The 18,155-nt window shown below is 37.2% G+C and overlaps 1 protein-coding gene and 1 pseudogene across 35 annotated transcripts in view; one reads left to right on the top strand and one right to left on the bottom strand.

Annotated features, from left to right (window-relative positions):
* The window catches only part of VPS13B (vacuolar protein sorting 13 homolog B), an 869,944-nt gene that overhangs the window by 650,605 nt on the left and 201,184 nt on the right, over positions 1-18,155 (bottom strand). The window lies entirely within an intron of this gene.
* Positions 10-1,322, top strand: LOC109028044 (insulin-like growth factor 2 mRNA-binding protein 2; annotated as a pseudogene).

Genomic DNA, 18,155 nt, shown 5'->3' with positions numbered 1-18,155 from the left:
ATACCTCCTCACCTGCAGTGGGCGATGCTGGATGCACCTTTGGCTCAACACGGGATAGTGGAGAATGTGGAACAAGTCAACACAGACACAGAAACTGCTGTTGTCAATGTCACATATGCAACAAGGGAAGAAGCAAAATAGCCATGGAGGAGCTAAGCGGGCATCAGTTTGAGAACTATTCCTTCAAGATTTCCTAAATCCTGGATGAAGAGGTGAGCTCCCCTTTACCCCCTCAGCGAGCCCAGGGTGGGGACCACTCTTCCGGGAGCAAGGTCACGCCCTGGGGGCTCTTCTCAGGCCGGACAGACTGATTTCCCGCTGCGGATCCAACCCAGTTTGTTGGTGCCATGATCTGAAAGGAGGGCTTGACCATAGTGAACATCACTGAGCAGACCCAGTCCCGGGTAGACATCCATAGAAAAGAGAACTCTGGAGCTGCAGAGAAGCTTGTCACCATCCATGCCACCCCAGAGGGGACTTCTGAAGCATGCCACACGATTCTTGAAAGCATGCAGAAAGAGGCAGATGAGACCAAACTAGCCGAAGAGATTCCTCTGAAAATCGTGGCCCACAATGGCTTGGTTGGAAGACTGATTGGAAAAGAAGGCAGAAATGTGAAGAAAAATGAACATGAAACAGGGACCAAGATAACAATCTCATCCTTGCAGGATTTGAGCATATGCAACCCGGAAAGAACCATAACTGTGAAGGGCACAGTGGGGGCCTATGCCAGTGCTGAGATGGAGATTATGAAGAAGCTGCGTGAGGCCTTTGAAAATGATATGCTGGCTGTTAATACCCACTCCAGATACTTTCTCCAGCCTGTACCCCCATCACCAGTTTGGCCCGTTCCCGCATCAGCATTCTTATCAAGAGCAGGAGATTGTGAATCTCTTCATCCCAACCAGGCTGTGGGTACCATCATCGGGAAGAAAGGGGCACACATTAAACAGCTGGCAAGATTCGCCAGAGCCTCCATCAAGGCCCAGGGACGGATCTTCAGGAAACTAAAAGAAGAAAACTTCTTTAACCCCAAAGAAGAAGTGAAGCTGGAAGCCCATATCAGAGCGCCCTCTTACACAGCTGGCCGGCTGATTGGCAAAGGTGGCAAGACTGTGAATGAACTGCAGAACTTAACTAGTGCAGAAATCATTGTGCCTCGTGACCAAACGCCCGATGAAAATGAGGAAGTGATCGTCAGAATTATCGGGCACTTCTTTGCTAGCCAGACTGCACAGCGCAGTATCAGGGAAACTGTACAAGACGTGAAGCAGCAGGAGTAGAAATACCCTCAGGGAGTCGCCTCACAGCGCAGCAAGTGAGGCCTCCCACAGGCATCAGCAAAACAACAGATGAATGGAGCCCTTCCAACACCTAACAAAATGAGACCAAACACAGCCAGCCAGATCGGAAGCAAACCAAAGACCATCTGAGGAATGAGAAGTCTGCGGAGGCGGCCAGGGACTCTGCAAAGGCCCTGAGAATCCCAGGGGCCAAGGAGGCGGGGGAAGGTCAGCCAGGTTTGCCAGAACCTCCGGGCCCTGCCTCCTGCCTCCCAGGACTTCTGCAGCTTCAGCAATCCACTTCACCATCCACTCAGATCTCTCCTTAACTCCCACAATGCTGTACCTTTTGGTTGAAGTAACATAGGTGAACGTGTTCAAAGCCATGCAAAATGCACACCCTTTTTTGTGGCAAATCTCTGTACATGTGTGTACATATTAGAAGGGGACGATGGTAAGACACGTGGCCTGTGGGTTATGCAGGGTGCCTGCAGCGGTAATATGTTTTAGAAATAACATATCAAATAACTCAACTAATTCCAATTTTTAATCAACTATTAATTTTTTTTTCTTTTTAAAGAGAAAGCAGGCTTTTCTAGACTTTAAAGTCTTTCTTTGGGAGGTTCACGGTGTAGAGAGGAGCTTCGAGGCGACCTACACAAAATTCACCCAGAGGGAAATCTTGTCAGAAGGACACTCACAGCAATTATGGATCATCTGTGTATATCAACAGGAGGGATACTGTCTCCTTGAAAAGGAAACTCTGTCACTCCTCATGCCTGTCTAGCTTATACATCCATTTCTCTTTGCTTCACGGGTTTTAAACTGGTTTTTTGCATACTGCTATATAATTCTCTATCTCTCTCTCTCTGTTTATCTCTCCCCTCCCTCCCCTCCCCTACTTCTCCATCTCCATTCTTTTGAATTCCCTCATCCCTCCATCTCAATCCCATATCTACGCAACACCACCCTCGCCCCCGCCCAAGGAAAGCAGTGCTTTGAGTATCCCAACACACAAAAGGAACAAAAGCAAAACACACACGTCAGCCTCAACTTACACTTGGTTACTCAAAAGAACAAGAGTCAATGGTACTTGTCCTAGCATATTGGAAGAAGAAAACAGGAACCCACCAAACCAACCAATCAACCAAACAAAGAAAAAATTCCACAATGAAAGAATGTATTTTGTCTTTTTGCATTTTGGTGTATAAGCCATCAATATTCAGCAAAATTATTTCTTTCTTTTTTAAAAAAATGTGAAGGAAAGTAGCAATTTATACAAGGTTGTTGGCCCAGGGCGTTAAATTTACCGATTTTATAAATGAGAAAAACACACAGAAAAAGCTACCTCAGGTGTTTTTTGCCTCAGCACCTTGCTCTTGTGTTTCTCTTAGAGATTTTGTAAAACTGATAGTTGGAGCATTTATTTTCTTAATAAAAATGAGTTGGAAAAAAAATAAGATATCAACAACCAGCCTGGAGAAGGTGACAGTCCAAGTGTGCAACAACTGTTCTGAATTGTCTTCTGCTAGCCAAGAACCTATATGGCCTTCTTTTAGACAAACCTTGAAAACATTTATTAAAAAAAAAAAGAAAAAAGAAAAGATGACAAAGAAAAAGAGAGAGAGAATATTGGAGATGCCGTGAATTTTAATAGGGTATGTGCCATTAGGGCTTTTTGCACTAAAGGATGAACATGTACTGGTTTATGTGAGCAAGCCGTTATACCACCAGACTGCAACACCAGTTTCCTCTACTGCAAACAGTGTTCTGTGACAAAGAAAACAACAACAACAACAACAAAAGAAATATATCCAGCTAACAAGAAAAAAAAAATGTACTAGGTTAGTATTTGTGTTAACTGTCAATCTCCTGACCTAATATTTGAACCTGTGAAATCACGATTTCTATACATGAAACTAACAGCTTCTACAATTATTGACAATTATAGTATTTTACTCTGGTGATAAACATTTATACTTTAACTCATTGACAGAACTTTAACACATAAAGCATATAAGCATATGTTCATTGTCTATTACATTTAGAATGCTTACCTGTAATTAAAAATAAACACTGAAACATTAACAAAAAGTCCAAATGACATGCCTCATTTATCAAAGTAATGTTAGGCTGCTAGATATAATGGTAAGCATTTTCACACACAAATTCAGGAATGCCACAAATGACACTGAAGTGACAATTCTGCTATTCAATTTCCCAAAGGCCAAGGCCAAAGCTGAAACCAGAGTAGATTTCAGATGAATGCCCAACTGAATCTGCATTTCTACTATCCCTAATAAAGTAATAATCTATTAAAAGTAACAGTAAAACTGTAACAATTTCCATTTATAGAATTTCCATTTATAGAACAGTCATGGTATACCAGACATTCTATATTATTTCACTTACTTCTCACTATACTCCTATAAAGCAAGTTCTACCGGTGTTCCCCGTTCTACAGAGGAGGAAACTGATTGTTAAAGAGGTAAAGAGACTTGCCTAAATCATATGGTTAACAAATGGTGTGGCCAAGGTTCAAACTTCGGTACTGAGAAGACATTTCTCAGAACTGGAACCTGGTTTTCATAAACAATTATAAGTCTTAAATAAGAATCAACATGAATAAAATAACTTTCAATTAGGCAAGTCAATATTTTGGAGGGGAATGAGATCTAAAATCTCCTATGGGAGGAGGACCTCTGACCTCAAGGAAAATAAAAGCAGTTCTAGAAGGCAGCACTGTGCAGGTCCCTGCTGTATGCAGGAAACCTAGGAGCTTTCAATTGTGTCCTGTACTACAACAGAGAGCCATATGGATCGAGTAAGGGACTAAACTTTAACGACTCAAGATATTCACATGAAGAGTTTAAAATGCCTAAATAAAATTCCTACACAAGCATTTATTTACTTTTTTCAGAGCTATGAATAGGCAAAAAAACCCCAACATGTATAATAAGTTCTATATACCCAACTAAAAATTAAAATTAATATGGCTCTTACAATTCAGTAATAGTTACTTAAAAGCAAAATAACTGGTTAATGAGTTACTACAGAAACACAGAAAATGGGAAAAATAAACTCTAATAATGGAATTAATGTGCGTTTTCTGCAGATGTTACACAATTACTGGTGATGTGGAAGAATTATCCAAGTGACAACATTGTATGTCTTAAGTCAGAAGTCAAGATATATTTGCATTATGACTATTGAATGTGGAAACAGGTAAGCAGGAGTAAACTTTCTAAACCATAAGTCAAACTGTATCACTCCTTTGGTTGAAACCCTCCACTGACCTCCCAATGCTATTTGAATAAAATCCAAAATTCTTACTGTGGCTTGCAAGGCTTTAGAGTATGACACGTGCCAAACTCTCTGAGCTTGTTTCCCTGTAATCTCTTTTTTTAATCTCAGAATTCTCTAGCCCAAGTGCCCTTCTATCTCTCCTTTAAGCCAAGGTTTTGCCCGTAATGGTCCTTTATATCAGATTTTCTGTTTGCTTAGAAAATTCTTCTTCCATACCTTTGCTCTACATGAGAACAAGGACATGTCTGTTTTGTTCATATCACCCATACCCAGCCCTAACCCTAGTACATAGTGTCAAACTGTTAACACTCACTGACTCAATCAATCAATCAATCAATCAATCCATGAATAATTAGTATCATCCCAAAGTCCACCCCCACCTTCAACAAAGAACACATTGCCTGGCTACAAGGAGCATGATTAGCTGACAGTCTTCAGCTGTTAGCTTTCATTAAGTTGACTTCAGCTTTTCAGCCAAGGGCATTATCCTCATGGAGAAGCCCAGAGCCAATGCCTGAATAATGGTGGTAGAAGGACCTAGCCATTTCCACTAATGCAGGAATATTCCAACAACCTTTGTTCCAGAGGTCCCTGCTGGGTTGCCCAGAGACTTTGCAAAATCAGCTTCACAATGTGATGACTCCTTCCAACCAATCTTGTTCCCGACCCTTTTTTTCACAGGTGTTGCTCTCTAGTACGCAGTTTGCAGTCCTAATTCCATCACAGGGTCAGCTTTCTGGAAAACCTAACCAGGCCTGTTTCCATTTCAAAAATCACTCCTTATACCTACAAATAAAATGCCATTTTTAACAGCGCACAGAAGATTCATTTTATGTGAAACATGATGATTGAGCTTACTACCACACTCATCCTCCACTAACATTAACACACACACACACACACCCTAACCAGAAAACGTCAACTCTTCTCTGAAGCCTTCAAATATAATCATCTGCTGTTTTCTCACGGCTTCCTTTTGAACATCCAGCAGTACTTACCACACACTATTATAATTACGTGCTTATATATCTGTTTCCCTATTAAAGATGGAGCTCCCGCAATCTGTACCTTCTTCGCATTAAAAACCCCAGTGCCTCATAATGTACCTGGTACAAGTAGAATGTTCCATCAATTTCTTGATAAAGAAAGGAAACAAACTAAAAGTGAGTTTAAAAAAAAAACTTTAAAACTATATGGATTACATATATTTTATCTGTGAGATTGGATAACTATGGCCAGCAAATTCAAGCCCCAAACATTACGTTCTAAAAATAAAATAACTGTATTTTTCTTAGTGAATAAAATTATTTTCATTTTTGAGATACATTCATTAATGTTAAAATTGAAAGCTACTAGGCAACCTGAAGGCCTATTCGTTTTAAATTTTTTAGGACACTTCCTCACAAGTACATATTAGTTACCAAGGAAAAATGAAACACTGGTTTTTACAACTCATTAAGTTTCTTTTCAACTTCATATAACCTGTCAGTTCTCAACTGCACTCTCCAGGGACAAAAACCAAGCCAAACATTCCTAGCACATAAGCACAAAATAAAAGTAATCCATGAAAAACACATACAAAAAATAAAGTGTCTATAAGAAAAGCATTTCACAAATTACAAAATTTTAATTTTGAGAATTGCTAAGCCATTTTATTTTCTGAGAACAGTTAAGCCATTTTGTTTTTTTAAATTCAGTATGTTAAAATGGGCATTACTCCTCCACCTAGTAATCACAGAATAGGTGAACAATTTAGAAATTCAAATATTTGAAAGGAAGGCTAAGCCTCCCATAGGAAATAAAAGTGGAAATGAGTCCAAGAGAGAAAATGGCTTGGTTCCACACCCTTAAAATTGCCTACAGCAATGCATCAAAAAATAAAAATAAGCCCCCAGAGTCTGGGTCAGCAGCATAGTGTTACAACTTAAGCATTGGGTCATCAATGGCAATGGTAGGCTGATTAATGGTTGAGGTAATATATTTACTTACTGTAGTGTGGAACTGTATAACACTACCACCAACAGTACAAAGAGTTCTTGTGTGGATATCATGTACAAAGAAATACTATAACCATCTACTACTTATATTTTAATATGGATATATGAAACATACCAGAACAGTTTAAGAAGTACACACAAATAAACTATATTATAAATCCTAATCATCATTCAACTTGTTAAAAAAATAAAACTGAACTCCATTCAGCAATCTACTAATTATATTTTCCAAAAAAAAGCACCTCATTTTTGCTGCTCATTATTAAAATCTGATCCTAATTAAAACAACCTTCCTAAAATCTAAAAGATAAAAGCAAAAATGTTAATATGGAAAAAGGCAGTTTTTCAAGTAATTAAGCCATTCCCTAAACTATAAAAAACAAAATATTTTACACTTATGGCATTAATAGGTTAAATATAACATTGATATTTCTTCATATTTAACAGGCAGCTCCAATGAGTACAATAAACATGTATGAATTATATTATGTATGTTACTTTTCAGAGTTCTTGAGAAATCGATTTTGAAAATAACCAAGGAAAGAAACAGGGAGGGGAAGACTTTTACTATATGTGTTCCCAGTGCCTTGTACAGAGATTAACATACAATAGTGTCTATATATGTTTATAGAATACAAAAATTAATATTAGGTCAAGATTAGGTTTTTCTTAATGATAAAATATTTCTTTTTCTCAGTCATATGTAAGAGCTAAAAAAGTTGATATCATGAAGGTAGACAGTAGAATGATAGATACCAGAGGCTGGGAAGAGTGTGTGGATGAGTTGCAGGAGATTAAGAGAAATGGGTCAATGAGTACAAACGTACAGTTAGACAGAAGGTATAAGTTCTAATGTTGATGGCAGAGTAGGCAGGCTAATAGCAACAATGTATTGTATATTTTGAAGTAACTCAAAGAAAGAAATTGAAATGTTCTCAACATATAGAAATGATAAATACTCAAGGTTACGGATAGTCCAAATATTCTGACCTGATTATTACCCATTTTACGCATGCAACAAAATATCACATATATCACATAAATATGTAAAATATTATGTATCTGTTTTAAAAAATTTCTTTACACAGAGAAAATGTTATCAGTACCAAGAGTCTTGCTTTCTGAAAATTACTATACCTATAATATGTAATTTAGGCAAGACTGATATTAAGAATCATTACCTGAAAGGCAATGCCCAAGAGTCATAAGAAGTGTCCCTAATTTTGACCCAATATTTGTGCTCTCAGAAATTTTTGCAGGAAAATAACTTAAAAATATCAACATGCATGAAGATACAAAATGCTGTATCTAAGAAACAATAAATCACCTAAATTTCAAGTGTTAATGAATTTCTTTAAAAAAAGACGTCAGTGGAATAATATTAAATAATTCAATTTAAAAGTATGTAAGGCATATACTATATAACTCGCACAACATGTTAGATAGCACACTCTGGGAACTTAAAAGAAGTACACCTAAAGCAGTCTGAAGGATTTGAAGCTTCAGCTATGTCTTAATGGAAAACAGGTTAAGCAGACAAGAAGAAGAAATGGTTATGAGAGTAGGGAAGATTTTGCAGGAAGATGCAGTAGCATGTGCAACAGCAAGGAGGTATGAGAGACTCTATGTTTTGGCTAGAAGTGTACTATAAGTAGTTCAGACCATCCTGGCTAACACAGTGAAACCCCATCTCTACTAAAAATACAAAAAATTAGCCAGGCGTGGTGGCGGGCACCTGTAGTCCCAGCTACTTGGGAGGCTGAGGCAGGAGAATGGCTTGAACACAGGAGGCCGAGCTGGCAGTGAGCTGAGATCGCGCCACTGCACTCCAGCCTGGGCGACAGAGCGAGACTCCGTCTCAAAAAAAAAGTAAAAAGAAAGAGGCTTGAGGAAGAAAGTTTCCCATGATGAGTCTAAGAGAAGGTCATGAAATGATCATGTACTAACATGGGAAGAAGTTCCAACTTTATCTTGAGGACAAATGAGAAAACACTGAAGGATACAATCAGAAGTGCATTTTAGAAAGATCACTGAGACTGCATTGGAGAGAATGAATTGCAAAACAAGAGAGAACTTGGAAAGATATTATTACAACAGTACTATTAGAAACAAAAGCATGGTAACACAAAGTAGAGCCCAGGAAGATTTAGCAGGAAGAAATAACAGAACATGATGACTTACAAAATGCAGACAAGAGAAAATTTAAGTTAAAGAGAATTCCTAGGTGTTTTACATAAAACAAGGGGTGAATTGTGATACCATTAGCTCTGATTAGAAAATAACAGTTAGGCCGAGATGGGTGGATCACGAGGTCAGAAGATCAAGACCATCCTGGCTAACACGGTGAAACCCCATCTCTACTAAAACTACAAAACATTAGCCGGGCGTGGTGGTGGGTGCCTCTAGTCCCAGCTACTCGGGAGGCCGAGGCAGGAGAATGGCGTGAACCCGGGAGGCGAACCTTGCAGTGAGCCGAGATCGCGCCACTGCACTCCAGCCTGGGCGACAGAGGGAAACTCCGTCTCAAAAAACAAAAAAAAAGAAAAGAAAATAAGAGTTAAATTTCCTTCTGAATATAGTGAGTTTTAGATACCTTGGCATATTCAAATAAATTTCACAGTTTCAGGAAGATGTTCTGGGCTACAGCATTAAATGAAGCAGTTGTCAGTGTATGGGTTGTAGCTGAAGCAACATAGGAGAAAGAGATTACTCAGTGTATTCTCTTAAGATCAACGATAAAAAGACAAAGGAGAAGAGCCCACAAATCAGAAGAGAGTTCTACGTATGTCAAATACAGAGTCAGGAAGTTAGAACTACAAAATATACACTGGACTCAGCATCAAAGCTAACTGGAGAGGCAACTTGTATATAATTCTAAGTCATTTCTCTGTGACACAAAAGAGGAAGATAAAATGAGACCTTGGGAGGAACTCTGAATCTAAGAAAATTTTCTATTTGTATGCTTCCCACAACGAGAGAGACAATCAGAGTGGTACGCAACCACCAAAGAGAAATTTTAAAACATAATGTTATGAAAAGAAGAGCATAACATAAAATGGTAAACATATAATAAATAAAAACATGTAAAAATGTATATACCAAGACATGAGTTGGAAGGGAATGTGGAAAATTAAAAACAGTCATGCTATACTTGTATCTTTTTCCTTTTATGATTTCCTTTAATGTTGTCCTATGCTTTAATAATTTAAAAGTGAGTAAAAAGAAACCACTCAATACATCTCCTCATCAAATCCCATCAGATTAATATAATTAATTAGCTATAGTCTTATGATTAATAATGTAATGAAAAATAAACCCATTATTCAATCCTAATTTTCTAATAATCATTTCATCTAATCCTAAAATGTGCATTCCTAAAAATTATCTGGTTGTTTCCAAACATCAGAGTACTATAAGATTTCCCATATCTCACTAAACTTGGAAAATATGAGGTAAATGACATGTTAACTTGAACAATCATAAAAATGCTTAGAAAGTAAAAGGTTCATATAATGAAAAAAACTTAGAAACGTTTCCATATGTTTCTATGAAGTATTCTTTTCCCACTACATGAACACATTCAAGATTTTATTTTTGGCTTTGTTTCAGAAAAAAAACCCATCTGCATAGTACAGCACTTACAAGCACATCTCAGTCATGCAACAGTTATGTCACAGCTCATATATCAAATAAAAATCACATTCAAGCCCACACAACCTCACAGACCTAAAGTCTTCCTTTCTATTAAGAGTATTCCTGAGAGAGCTCTCATTGCACCTCACTGCTGATGTCACATGACTTTTGTTAGGATGTTAAATCCTGAAGCTAAAATATCAAACAGTTTGGAACGCAGTTGTGAATGACCTAAAAAACCAACTTTCACTCGTTATAAACTATGAATATTTCCTTTTCACAGAAGCAGGTGCAGAAGTGGTGAAAAAAACTTACTATACTTCACCATACTTTGTTTTTTTAAATAAAGTATTATTTCATTATGTGAATGACAATAATGTTCCCTTTAATATTTAGAATAATCTTAATACATTCTTTGAATGCATCTCTATTCAATTTAATATATACACATATGAAAATATGTTCTTTGTAGATTAGAAATATTTCATTATCTAGAGCAGTTTGTACAAACTTCATGTATTTGTATACCAACTTTATTACTACCCTATCCATATATCCTTTGTACTATTATTTATTGAAGAAGCAGCAGTTATTACATAGGGGCTAAGAGGTCAGACACTGTCAGAGTACATGGATTGATATTCCAGCTCTGCCACTTACTAGATTCATAACTAAGGGCAAGAATGTTTACTTCTCTGTTCGCTAATGTCTCGTATTCTCATTTGTACAATGGAAATAATAATAGTACCTACCTCTCTAAACTGCTGTGAGGACTAAATGACACAATAGATAGCAAGTATGTACAAGAGTGTATCATATATAATAACCACTCAATAATTATTAACAATACTATATTTTTTCTTTAAATTTACTCATTTTACTATTTTTAGATTACAATAAATTTATTTTATAAGCAAACTTTTATTCCACTATTATCTTAAGCAGTAATATTTGAAATCATGTGTATAAATATGTGGGATATATTTTTCCTAATACACAGCAAAATAAATAATTTCTAAAATTAAAGTTTCCCACATACTCATTAAAATCGTCTCCTATATCAGGCTGGGTACAGTGGCTCACACCTGTAATCCCAGCACTTTGGGAGGCCAAGACAGGCGGATCACTTGAGGTCAGGAGTTCAACCCCAGCCTGGTGAAACCCCGTCTCTACTGAAAATATAGAAATTAGCTGGGCATGGTGGTGTGTGCCTGTAATCCCAGCTACTCAGGAGGCTGAGGCAGGAGAATCACTTGAACCCAGGAGGCGGAGGTTGCTGTAAGCCGAGATCATGCCACTGCACTCAAGCCTGGGTGACAGAGTAAGACTCTATCTCAAAAATATAAAATAAAATAATCTCCTATATCAAAGGTGATATATACACCAATAATGAGCACTTTATAATATGTAATGGCCATCTTTTATATTAGACATTAACAACTATTTGCCTCATGAAAAAATTGAGGTATATGTTAACAAAGCACCCATATGGTCCATTCAAAGGAAACATGTTAGAAAACAAATAATACAATGTCATACGATGAATAATTGTCATCCTGTTCGAGTTTTTAAAATCCACTGGTTTTTCTTTTAATCCACCTAAATTCCTTCTAGTTTTAACTCATCCCTCTCTTTTACAGAATTAGAAAACCCTGTTACCCTTCATAAAATCATGAAATAATCCAAGAGAAATTCGATCACTGCTGTTACTATAATTAATAACAGTAGCCACCAATTACCAAGCTAGGCACTGTGATTAATGCAATTTATCACAACCAAAACATGAAAAATGTAGTATTAACCATATTTTACAATGAAGAAATTGTAAATTTCAAGAATCTAAGTAAGATGCCTAAGATACTACCAGTTAGTAAATGCCAATATTGGGGGTGAACTGGGAAGGAAGTTACATGGGGCTAGAATTTAAACCATAAGGTCCTGACTATGCTAGTGGATTAGACAGACTAAAATGTGTTGTCTTTCTAAGTATTCATAAGCTAAGCAAATCAGTGTTTCACTGATAAAAACATATTTGGTACTCTTCATTCACAACTACATTTACGGCCTACAGGTCATCCTTCTTAATTGTCCCAGTGATGCCAAATCTTGATTATTTGAGGGGTGAGTCTGAATATTTGAAATAAATAAATACCATTCAGAGCCAAGAGCAGTAGATAAGTAACACTGGATCCCAACAAATCTTTATATTCTAACAAAAGATATAGTTCTGGATAAATACTGAAAATTGCATTTTGTTTCTATGTCTGCCTCTGAGTCTCTAAGAGAAAAGAAAGTATGTATATGAAGCTGAGGTACTGGCTGGGCATGGCGGTGCACAGCTGTAGTATCAGCTGCTGGGGAGGCTGGGGCAGGAGCATGGCCTGAGCCCAGGAGTTCAAGTTTGCAGTCAGCTATGATGGTTGTGCCCCTGTACTCTAGCTTGGGTGACAGAGTGAGACTCCACTCCTAAATAAATAGCTGAGGTACAGATTTCCTTGTGTGTCTGCAAAACTGGCCACCAAAAAAAATTTCAAAGAAGTTTTAAAACTCTGAGAACACGGTTTGTCCGCGACTGAAAAGTATTAGCTAAAAGAATTTAAAAAAGCAACAGTCATTTAGATGTATGTTTTTTTCTGTGTAACAGAATAAACTTCAAAGATATATTCATAAGAAAATAGTTATTAAAGCCTCTCTCTTTTAAAAAAATTAACATTTCTCTCCTTTTCATTTTTCTTCCTCTTCAAATAGCTTATTGGAAACCTGTTAGGTATTTTTAAATCTGTTCTAATGTCAACAGTACTGCTCAAAATTCTGATTAGTAAAGAATAAAACTAAGAAGAATTTCTCAGTTCTTCCTGGTGAATCTTCTGATGTAGAATCAATCCAAACTCATGTTAGCTCTCTCACCAATGTACTAAGTCATGTTCAAAGTACAGATTCATATTCCCTAGGAGTCCAATATAACCCATAACTCCATAACTTTTCTTGCTTGTGCCAATCAAATCTTTGTTTCTAATTTTATTACCTTTAATCCAAAGTATACTTTAACCTTTTATGCTTCTTCTGTGTCTTAGAGAAAATCACTTCATATGTTTAACAACAACTCTGACAAATTTGGAAATGACATCTAGTTTAATGTGCATACAGTTTTCATTCCTTCTTCCATGATATCAACACAAACAAACAGAAATGGGTCTAGGTGAAATACAAATTAATATGTCTTAAATTAACATGCCAAACCATCAGTAATTATACTTGGCCTAAGAGAGTGATATGTATTTGCTAGGACTCATATTTTGATCAGTGACAGAAAGCCAATTTAAAGTAGCCTAAACAAAAGCTGAGATTTATTGGTAAAACCCAGTGAAGATAAGGGAAAGACAAGGCCTCAGAAACTGTTGGAAGCAAAGTCTCAAATGACTCCAAAACTCTGTCTCTTTGTCACTTCAGATGACTTTAAGCTCTCTGTAGACCTAATTTCTCATCATGGCAGGAAACAAACAATGACAACTACCAATTCTTGCACTTTTTTGTCACTAAAAACAAACAAGCCTCATTTTTCTCTGGTTCCAAGTTCAAAACTCTCAGAAAAAAATTCTGATTTGCCCAACACCAGTTTTATGGACTTTAAACTTATAGAGAGACATTACAACTGGCTCGATCTGAGTAAGGTGGCTGCCCCTGGTCAAATGAAAACAGCATATTTAAGAATATACCAGGCTTGGCACCCAGAAGCTTTTGAATTTACATGAAAAAGTGGCAGCCATCCTGCTATGGTTTGAATGTTTGTCCCCTCCAAAACTCATATTGAAATTTAATTGCCATTGTGACAGTATTGGAAGGTGGGATTTTTAAGAGATGTTTAGGTCATAAGGACTCTGCCCTCATGGATGGACTAAGGCCATTATAGCGAGAGTAGGCTTGTTATCACAGAAGCGGACTAGCCCCCCTCACCAGTGTGCGTGCACACACACTCACTCACTCTCTTTGCCTTTCTGCCATGTGAGGAGGCTGCAAGAAGGCTCTTGCCAGATGCTAGCATCTCAATATTTGACCTCTCAGCCTCCAGAACTGTGATCCAATAAATCTCCATTCATTATAAATTATCCTGCCTGTAGTATTCTGTTATAGAAGCACAAAACATAACAAGACACATCCCTTGGGGAGAAACTTTAACCCTCATTTTGCCACTTGAAGCCAAGCTGCAGGCCTAATGGGGCCTTTGATACATGAAATTCCCCAAAATGTCAGAGTCTGATTCACTGATCATTCAACTAAACTGAAACCCAATGGTATACATTGTGCTACTGCTGCTGTTTTATCTTAGCTCCAGCTATTCAGTGAGCATAACTCAGTAGGCAAAATTCAAGGCCATTCTCATAATTCTGGCAATTATTTCCCTTGAGGAATCTTGTTATAAATGACTGATCGTTATTGCCAATGGCCTACCTGTTTACGCTGCCACTTGGAAAACCAGAGTGGCAGATTTAAAGACTAAAGCTTAGAGGCCACAAACTATAGGAAAAAAATCATTGCTGATCAGATAATCTGGGTCACTCATGCTGACGACCACAGTAGGGGCCCATTCCAGGATGAGGTCAACTGGAATCAAGGTGTTGATCAAACCTGCACCACCCAGATTGCCACAATTGCTGCCTGGATCCATCACTGTATCACATAGCAACATATTCACCATCATAGACTGGGCAAAAAGCAAAGGACTGTTTCTGATGCAGAGATTACCACTGTATGGCAGACTTGTGACCACCAAAACTCAACCAGTTTACATCATAAGAAAGGCCACATTGCATGAGGCATTACCACTCCATCCCTGTCCAGACTACTCTTGTCAAACTTATTTCATTCCCACCCACCTCCCATTCATTCTGATCAGCTGACTCCCTCTGCACCACTGTGGCCATAACAATTAAGCTATTACATATTTTCAGTTTTCAAGACCATGTGCCAGATGACAATGGCACTTTGACAATGCCCTTTTATCATAAAGAGCACACAACAGCTAAACAATCAACAATATTTGATAGTTATTCCATGTTCGCTATCTAATCCAGAGGCATCAAATATTATCAAACACCAAAACTGCATCCTTATAAATCAACTGAAACACAAAACTCCACCTCCCTTACCCTCTCTTAGTCTACAGTGCTAAGACTGTAAATAAATGTCAACAAATGCATCTGTCATCACAAAGGAATCATCTCCTTTTGGCTACTACCAGGGTAGTGATCAGAAAAAACAGTGCAGATTATGCAGACCAAGGATCAGCAAACTTCTTCTGTAAAGGGCCAGATAGTAAATATTTTAGACTTTGTGTGCTGCATATGGACTCACATTTCTTCTTCTTCCTCCTCTTTTTTCAATCCTCTAATAATGTAAATAAACATTCTTAGCTTGTAAGCAATACAAGACCGGGCCACTGCAAGCTGCAGTTTGCCAACTCCTGGGATAACTTATTGTGAACCCTCAGGATTCCACTCTGACCATATTTGGATATAATCAAAATCCAACTTTCCCCTAAAAACAATCTCAAGGCAGTCTAACTGGCATACCTTTAAGGGAGCAGCCCAGGAAAAACCTAGGAGATTCTAATTTAATTGTGGTCCAGCACTAGATTCTTTTATTGGATTGATATGTTCATGAGTCAGAAACTGGCAAATGTTTTATGCAAAGGGCCAAAAACTTTGTGAGCCATGAAATCTCTATTGCAAGTACTCAAGTCTGGCATTGTGCAAAAGTCACCATAGATAATAAGTAAACAAACTGGTACAACCAGATACGGCCCAAAGCAACCCTAGCCACTACCAAAACTAGTAGCTTCCTTTTTCCATACTTTTTTTGTTCTAGTGACAGCTCTATTTTTATCCTGGAAGGATTTGCCAAGAAAAGGAATCAACTCATGTGTCTTTTATAATGAGGCTTAGTGAGGTTCATATATGCATGGCTCTTTTGTATTTTGAGATTCAAAACTATATTACCAAAAATGAAATACACAAAAATACCCATATATAATACAGCTGGAAAGCATAAACTAGAAACTACACCTTCTCAGTGTTCTTCAAATAAAAAAAATCTACTGAATGCCTACTATGTGAAAAGTCACATGTAGTAAGTCATATAGCCAGAGCTCTGAAAGTAAATTATCTCTGAATCACATTTAATTCTCTAAATCACATTCTTAGGTACTATCATTATCAGGTAGCAGAATTAAGACTCAAACACGCTGTGTCCTTGACTGTGTTACTTACTGCCTCTGCGCCCCAGTTTCCTCGTCTGTTAAAAAGGAATAACAATGGTATCTAACAACAGGGCTATTCTAAGGATTAAATGGGTTAGTATATATGAAGCCCTTAGAACAGTGCCAGGCACATGATAATCACTTATGTGTTAGCAATTATTGTTACTATTATAAATGTTATTAGAGAGAATAAACATGAACATGATCTGTTACAGTTGTTTTGATCATTTACTTACATAATGAAAAAAGAGTAAACAGAAAATGAGTAAACAGAAAATAATGAAGAGTAAGCAGAAAACACAACATTTTTTGCCCCAAACTAGTACCAGTACAATACGAAAGAAAAGCTAATGTGCCATTTTTTAGATACTTTCTTCTTGATAATAGCCTAAAGTTTAAATTTGTAGGACCACACACTAAGGTAAAACATCAACGCCTCACTTTCCGAGCAAGTACTGTGTATTAGAAAATGTCACTTAAAATCTTGTACTAACCACATTAAAAAAGTAAAAACAGGTGAAATCAATATTAACATTTTTATTCAATATATCCAAAAACAATTTAATGACTTTAAAATGTAATGAAATTAAGATACTTCACATTATTTTTTTAAAAGTATTTGAACCCAGTAAGTATTTTACACTTATTTCTCAATTCAGATTAGCCACATGTAAGTATCCAATAGCTACATGTGACTGGTGGCTACAATACTAGATAGGGTAATTTTGAATTATTAAATATATAATTCTCAAAAATGTCATACAAATTTTAATCTCTTTCCCTCCTTTTCCTCTAGCACTTCCCTATTCTCCTCCACCCAAATTTTACATTCACTCATTCATTCATTCATGTGATATGCTAGGATGAGAATATGTTCCTCTAGAAAAGAAAAGACAGTAAACAATTATAATACAATTGAAAGGTAATACTGGGAGTAGCTAACCTAAGAGACATGGGAGGAGAGGGTAGTGAGGTATGACAGATGAAGTTTAAATTGAGACATGAAAAATAAGTGGTTATAAGCCAAGTAAAAATGGAAAGGACCTAACAGGAAAAGTGAATAACACAGTAAAAGCCCTGCAGCAGAAGAAAGTTTGTTGTATTTAAAGTACAGAAAAGAGATCGATGTGGCTTAAGCATAGTGAACAAGAGCAATTGTAAAACATGATGTGCCCCATTAGGCATTCAAATTTTTCCCAAGGGAGACTTGAAAAAAATCTTAGCATAATAGGATTAGTAGCTGCCTACCTACTACTCATACCCCTTTCTTAGTTACTAAAAGAACTTCAATTTAATTCAATGTAGGAATGTATCTCGCTAAAAGTACCTCTGTGACTAGAATAAAAAGCAAATAACATTAGAAAACATTATTTTAAGAACACTACAAAAAAGACAATATAGCAAGCCTAAGACTGCTATCCTTTGGAAAGCCTGCTTGGAAAGCTGGACCTTGACTGGTGAAGTCTGGGAAGTTGCCTTCCCCGCATCCTCTAAGATAAGAGTGGTTTGCTATGCGGAGCCTTCTGTACAAAAAGAAAAGCTTATACTGAACATCCGCTTTCCTTCTAGGAGTCCAGAATTTTGGTACTTGCAAGGCAGAGGTTGTTTATATGACCAGCCCCCAACGAAAACCTTGGGCACTGAATGGGCTTCAAACAATGCACATATTAGTGTATTTTT

Source organism: Gorilla gorilla, chromosome 7, assembly GCF_029281585.2.
Source record: "Gorilla gorilla gorilla isolate KB3781 chromosome 7, NHGRI_mGorGor1-v2.1_pri, whole genome shotgun sequence".
NCBI lineage: Eukaryota > Metazoa > Chordata > Mammalia > Primates > Hominidae > Gorilla > Gorilla gorilla.
Note: the sequence above shows the minus strand (reverse complement) of the source record. Positions and strands in the feature narration are given on the sequence as shown.